Below are 6,678 nucleotides of genomic sequence, written 5' to 3'. Positions count from 1 at the left end.
GATCAATATTAGGGATTCAATTTTTGATCTTGGACGTTGATATGCAATGACTGCATCTTTCAAGAGGCGATGCAGTTACTGCACCGTCAAGTGGCCCGTGTGAAACCAGCAGAAGGCTGTTACGCGCGGATCCCAGGCAAAACGCAGCCCTCCTCCCGCCCAACCGACCGAGGGGCGCTGCCGCATGACGCACGGTGCGTAGCCAAACCGAACGCGAACATGCGAGAAAGATAGCTATTAGACTAACATTCGAGGAAAATTAGCACTAAACTTACTAAGAGACTAAGCATGCAATCAAAATACAAATACCACTACAATTACTAATTACTAAAAAGGTGTGTAAGGATTAGTAATTTAATAAGAGAAAGAGAATTAGTGGTGGATATAATATGGTAGAGGGAATTATAATCCGAGCATAAGACCCTAAACGGTTCATGCAAGGAATAATTCGATCTACAAAGTGGAAGGAACAACGGTATAAAATTTCTAATCAGTCTAATAGGAATCGTGAAGTTTATGCGGCTCAATAGATCAGGGCTGTCTATGTCACCCCTGATCAAGTTGTGCATAAATATCACACCAAGCATTTTTCTACGGTTAACTAAGGATGGGTGGTTTACTAATAGTAGTCTACTAGAGTAAGATGGGAGTCTTACACCCGCATCCCAGTTAAGGCCCCGCAGAGCAGAGAGTAAAAAGTTTTTCTGTACTGATTCTATACGGTCCTGGTGTACTTTGTACTGAGGGCACCATACACAGGAGCCGTATTCTAAGATCGGACGAACAAGCGAGGTATAGAGAGTCTTTGTTATATAGGGGTCGTCAAATTCCTTTGACCACCTCTTTATAAACCCAAGCACGCCCATGGCCTTATGTACCATGGTAGAAATGTGTTCGGAAAACTTTAACTTGGGGTCTAACATAACACCTAGATTATCCACCAGGGTAATTCTCTCAAGAGAACCACCAAATAGGGTATAGGGAGCCAACAAAGGGCGCAGGGAAGAGCACAAAGTACATGAATTGGATGCGAACACTCACGACCCGGAGGAACAGACCGAGGCTTTGGATGCTGTCCATAGGACGAGGGAATCCGGAATCGATCGCACCCAGCTGAAGTGCTGGAATTGCGCTCAGCCGGGTCACACATATTTTGAGTGTGAGTCGGCCGTGCGTAACCTGTTCTGCTACAAGTGCGGGCTGGCCGGGGTCATCCTCCCTAAATGCCCTAAATGTCGGCCGGGAAACGCGAAAAGGAGCACGACGCAATTGGAGGAGTCGAGTTCCACGTCGCCGCGAAGCAGCCAATAGAAAGGCCCTCCAACGCTAAATTAGATACCCCTAAGGAAAGAAGTAGCAATAAGGATATTTACACTACCATATATAAGGTTAACCAAGCTGTATTACCCGAAGGAAAGATAGCGGCAGTACGAACAGGAATCGGATAATGGGAAACGAAGTCGATGAGAGTATCCGAACGGGAGAAGTCAGAGCACAGCGGGCTCGGGACAGGTTCCAGGGGCGAAAAAGGAGGCGGCTCCAGGTGTGTGCAGCAGTCCACTCGGCCATGCGTCAGGATGACAGGCCATTCGCACGAGTGAAGTTGGGCCCGAGGACGCTGATGGGACTACTGGATACAGGGGCATCGGTGAGCCTTCTGGGGAAAGGTGGCCTGGAACTGATAGGAGAATTGGAGCTGAAATTTTAAGACATAAAGAAATTCTCAGTACAAACAGCGGGCGGCACTCCTCATAAAATACTGGGACATGTGTCGACGTATGGACCTATGACGTATGGAGGCCAGAAGCAGACTATGGAGTTGTTCCTGTGTCCCTCGCTAAAACAATCGCTGTACATAGCGGTCGATTTCTGGCGGAAGTTTGGTCTGGCTCCGAATATAGTAGGCCTAGAACGACACAAGGAATTAGCCGAAATTGATGCTGAGGTGCTGACTAGGAGTAAACCAACGGAACCGCACGAGTTGACGCACACGCAGCAGACACGTCTGGACCAGGTGAAGAACAACTTCAGGGCATTCGACACACATGGTTTGGGAAGAACGACGCTCGAAAGGCACGAAATTCAATTAATCGAGGGAGCCGTACCCTTAAAGGAGCGATTCTACCCGGTATCTCCCGCGGTGCAAGAGCTGTTGTTTGCCGAGGTGGACGAATTGTTGCGTCTCGGAGTCATCGAAACAAGCGAGAGCCCGTGGAGCAACCGCGTGACGCTGGTACGGAAGTCGGGAAAAAACCGATTGTGTCTGGATGCGCGGAAACTAAACAAATTAACCGTGAAGGATGCTTACCCGCTGCAAAGCATCGAGTCAATCCTGAGCCGCGTAGAGGAAACTGTGTACATAAGCAGCATCGATTTAAAGCACGCATTTTGGCAGATAGAGCTGGAGCCTGAAAGTCGGACGTACACAGCATTCACGGTGCCGGGCAGACCGCTCTATCAATTTAAATCGATGCCCTTCGGGTTGTGCAATGCAGCCCAACGGCTGTGTCGGTGGATGGATCGAGTAATTCCACAACGACTCCGAAGCCATGTCTTTGTATACTTGGACGATCTACTAGTTATTTCCCGGACGTTTGAGGAGCATATACACCTGTTAGAGGAAGTGGCCAAGTGTCTCAAGGAGGCAAACCTGACAATTGAAAGAAAAAAATCGAAATTCGGCTATAAATATTTAAAGTATTTAGGGTACATCGTAGGCGACGGCGCACTTAGGAAAGATCCGGAGAAAGTTCAGGCGATCACCCAAATACCAATGCCAAGGAACGTGAAACAAATCCGGAGATTTTTGGGGACAGCTGGCTGGTATCGGCGGTTTATCCGAAATTTCTCGGCACTCTCGGCTCCTCTGACGGACTGTCTGAAAGGAAAAGGGCAATTTTAGCTGACGGAGGAGGCAGGAAAATCGTTCGATGAGCTCAAAAAAGCACTTACCAGCGCCCCCGTGCTACATCACCCGGACTTTAAGAAGCACTTCTTTATCCAGTGTGATGCGAGCCACGTGGGGATTGGAGGAGTTCTCTTCCTAAGAGTTCCTCTTCCTTCTAAGCTAAGAGGGGCACAGCTCAACTATAGCGTACCAGAGAAGGAGTGTCTGGCGGCGGTAAGAGCCATAGAGAAGTTCCGTGCATACGTAGAACTGATGCCATTCACGGTGATAACAGATCACGCGAGTTTGCAGTGGCTCATGCGATTCAAGGCACTGGATGGGAGGCTAGCCAGGTGGTCGTTGGCTCTCCAGGCTTATGACTTCGAAATTGAGCACCGCAAAAGAAAGGAAAATATCGTCGCCGATACGCTGTCACGTCCCTTTGACGTTGACACTATCGACTTCCTGGAGTTCGACACCACACCACCGCCTTCGAGGATGAAGATTACCGAAGAAAAATCGAGTCGGTCCAGAGCGATAAGGATGAGTTCCCAGACCTGAAGGTGGAGGAAGGACTGCTGTTTAAGCGCACACAGTTTGGCCGGCCGGAAATTAGAGGAGTTTTCGTGGAAGCTATGGATCCCAGAAGCCCTGACGAGCACACTGATCCAACATGCTCACGACAGCGATGTGGCAATGCATGGAGGGATCGCGAGGACACTGGGACGGTGGCCCCGGATGACCGTGCAGGTGAAGTCATATGTGGCTGATTTGTGACACCTGCAAAGAAAAAAAAAAAAAAAAAACATTCAACACAGGATCACCGTCAAACTCATGGGGGCCGAAACCATACCGAGAGGCCGATTCAAAACTGTACCTGGATTTCCAGGGTCCATATTCCGACTCGAAGTGGACTCGAAGTGGCAATGTAGTCATACTGATAGTCCTCGATCACATATCAGATATGTCTGATTGAAGGCTTCCGATTCTTGCACGCCGAGGTCTTCGCGCAGTTTGGCGTGCCTCAAATAGTACACACGGATAATGGAAAACAATTTGTGTCAGCTGAATTCTCTCAATTCCTGGATAGAAGAAGCATAACGCACCTGAAGTCGGGGAACTATGCACCGCAGGCGAACGCGGCCGAACGAGTGAACCAGACAGTACTGGGACGAGAAGCTGAGGGATATCCAGTGTGTGGCTAGGAGTGCTATACACACGGGCATCGGGACGTCGCCATACTTTGTGTTGTTTGGGCAGCACATGTTTACTAGCGGCCGTGATTATAAATTGGCACGCAGACTGGGCGCCCTAAATGATGCACAAGTGTCACCCTTGGCGAGGAGTGATAAGATGGAAATAGTCCGAGATGAGGTCCGAGGAAACTCTCATGAAGCCTACAATGGAGCGAAGAACAGGTATAATCGAAAAGCTCGAGAAATTAGGTACTCACCGGGTCAGGAGATATATAAGCGGAGTTTCGTGTTGAGCAAGGCGAGGAGTAGGCGATGGCCTACGTTTGGGGCCCCTTAATTGAAAAGCCCGCCTTGCTTTGCACTCCCGTTTCGGCAGAGTAATCCTGGAAACGGTAGTGTGGTGTTATGGGCGGTTTTGGAGAGAGCCGATAGGTATCAGGGCTGGAGAAGAAAAAGACAGCGGCATCTATTGTGGATCCTGGGAAGCAGTGGCAGAGTTGCGTGAGAAAAAACGAAACGGGACGAGAAGAAAAAAAGAGGAGTTTCCGGTGGAAAATAGAGGAGGCCGCACGTGCCCTGAAAGAAAAAAAGAAGAAAAAATTGGTGATCGTGGAGACGAAGATCCCACCAAGACATCAGCGGCAGGCATCAACATCAGCGGAAGCGGCGGACATCGGCAGCAGCAGCCCGGTACTGGCCAGGCCGGAAACCTGGTGCGAGAACCATCAGCGAAGCACCGGCACCAAGGAATCCAACGGAGCACTGACTGGAGACACGTTTGTGTCCCCACACACCGTATTTGTATTCGTCGGCAGAATCTAGGTTATTAATTAATATTGTTAAAAAAAATAGATAAATAAGAAAATATAACATGAATATAATATGAAAGTAAAACGTAGTCATGAGTGAGTAGAAAACGGTAGTTGGGTGGGACGAGAGCGAGAAGAAGAGCGGGACCCTGAATATGAAAAGGGAGCGCGCGAATTAAAAAAAATGGCGCTCATGGAAGGGTGGGACCACGCTCATGGATAATAATATCAAATATCCCGCTGAAGAGAGTGCCAACGAGGACAATTTTTGTATGTTTTTTTTTGTTTTTGTTAATCCGTCCCCTGGTCTATCGGGTCGGAAACACACCTGACTTCCCCGTGTGCTAGCTGGGAACGATAGGCCAGGGTGGTAAAGAGGCGGGTCATAACAAATGGTGCCCAACTGGAATAAAAAGGATCGATTTTAAGCGCGAGTCTTAAAGGCCGGTGTAAAATGGAACCCTGGTAGAACGAAACTCAGCCGGTCCGCGAGCCGGGAATAAATCCTAGCCGTCGTAGCCGCTGAGAGGAGTAGAAGTGAGGAAAATGGACATGGTAGTTATGTATCGGAGGTAGAAGGGAATGAAGTGTGTGTCCCGAGTTGTGGTCCAGGTATTACCAGGTGATAGTAGCCTCGTTGTACGACTCGTGGAGTTCGCTGTCCGGATCTGAAAAGAGGAAGAGGTGCCGGAGGATCTGTCGAGTCGGTCCGGGCTATGTCCAGAGGCATTAACGTCGTTGTCCGATTCTGGGGATCCACGGTGATCTAAGGAAGGAAACAGCAAAGGGAGTTGGCACTCAGAAAAAGTAGGCGAAGGTAAATAGCAAGGGGAAAAAGAAGGGGGTCCGCTCACCGGCAAAACAATAAATGCAGTTGTCTCTCATCCCACCAAAAAAATTAAATGTGAATTTTTGTCTGAAGCATTTTGGGTATTATAGGTTTTTTTTGTTGGTGATTTAGCAGACTATTGGAAAGCCGAATTAAGAAAACCCAAAGGGAAATCATCTTTTTTTTTGAGGACTGACGATCCTCGCTAGCATTGTTAGAAAGCAATCTTAGAAGTTTGCATTAGGCATGTCATCGGAAAAAGAGTTTTTGTTTGGGAGAGGAAGTATTTAGTTATTTAGTGTTGTATTTAATTAGGCTATTAATTGTTGATGTAGGTGTTTATTTATTTATTTAATTAAATCAATTTATATATTTCGATTTATCAATTTATTCATTTAAATTAACCGATTTATGTATTTAAATTTATTTATTTGGTTATCTAAACATTGAATTAATTATTCGCGTATTTATTTATCGCACTGTTTATTTATTTATTTTCTCGTTATGATTGAAGGTATTTAGGGTTAATTAGCCAGGTACCAGGTGTTTAGTGGAGGAGGGTAGTAAGATAATAAACAATCCAATTTATTTTTCACCAAGATAGTTAGGTAAATTTAGCGATTCGCATTGGCGAGTAAATAAAGAATAGACGAAGGAAAGGAGTACGTTAGGAAAATTGGTTGATGAGTGACCCGGAGGTTTTTATAGGGTCGAGAAAGACAAGGCGTAGCCCGGAGGCACAGCGCAGGTACCAGCCGTACAACATGCCGACGACTCGATCCCAGGACCAGGGACCAGGAGACCCAGAGGCCGGAGCAGTAGGAGGTCAACAGCGAACCCGTAAGGACCTGGTGTTACCGCCCGAGTTAAGCTCCGCCGTGAGCGCAGCGTTAGCCCAAGCACAGGAGACCTACCGAGCGTCGCTCGGGCAGCAAATGGAAGCGCTGCGATTGTCAA

General features: G+C 47.7%; 1 long non-coding RNA gene across 1 annotated transcript; it reads right to left on the bottom strand.

Annotated features, from left to right (window-relative positions):
• Positions 1 to 3,860: 3,860 nt before the first annotated feature.
• LOC117186467 lies at positions 3,861 to 4,425 on the bottom strand. Its single transcript, XR_004471536.1, has 3 exons — positions 4,341 to 4,425; positions 3,994 to 4,284; positions 3,861 to 3,910 (listed from the first exon to the last, which is right to left on the bottom strand). It is a non-coding gene; the product is annotated as an uncharacterized LOC117186467 (long non-coding RNA).
• Positions 4,426 to 6,678: the final 2,253 nt, after the last annotated feature.

This window comes from Drosophila miranda, chromosome XR (genome assembly GCF_003369915.1).
Source record: "Drosophila miranda strain MSH22 chromosome XR, D.miranda_PacBio2.1, whole genome shotgun sequence".
Classification (NCBI taxonomy): domain Eukaryota; kingdom Metazoa; phylum Arthropoda; class Insecta; order Diptera; family Drosophilidae; genus Drosophila; species Drosophila miranda.
This window is presented reverse-complemented; position numbering and strand designations above follow the sequence as displayed.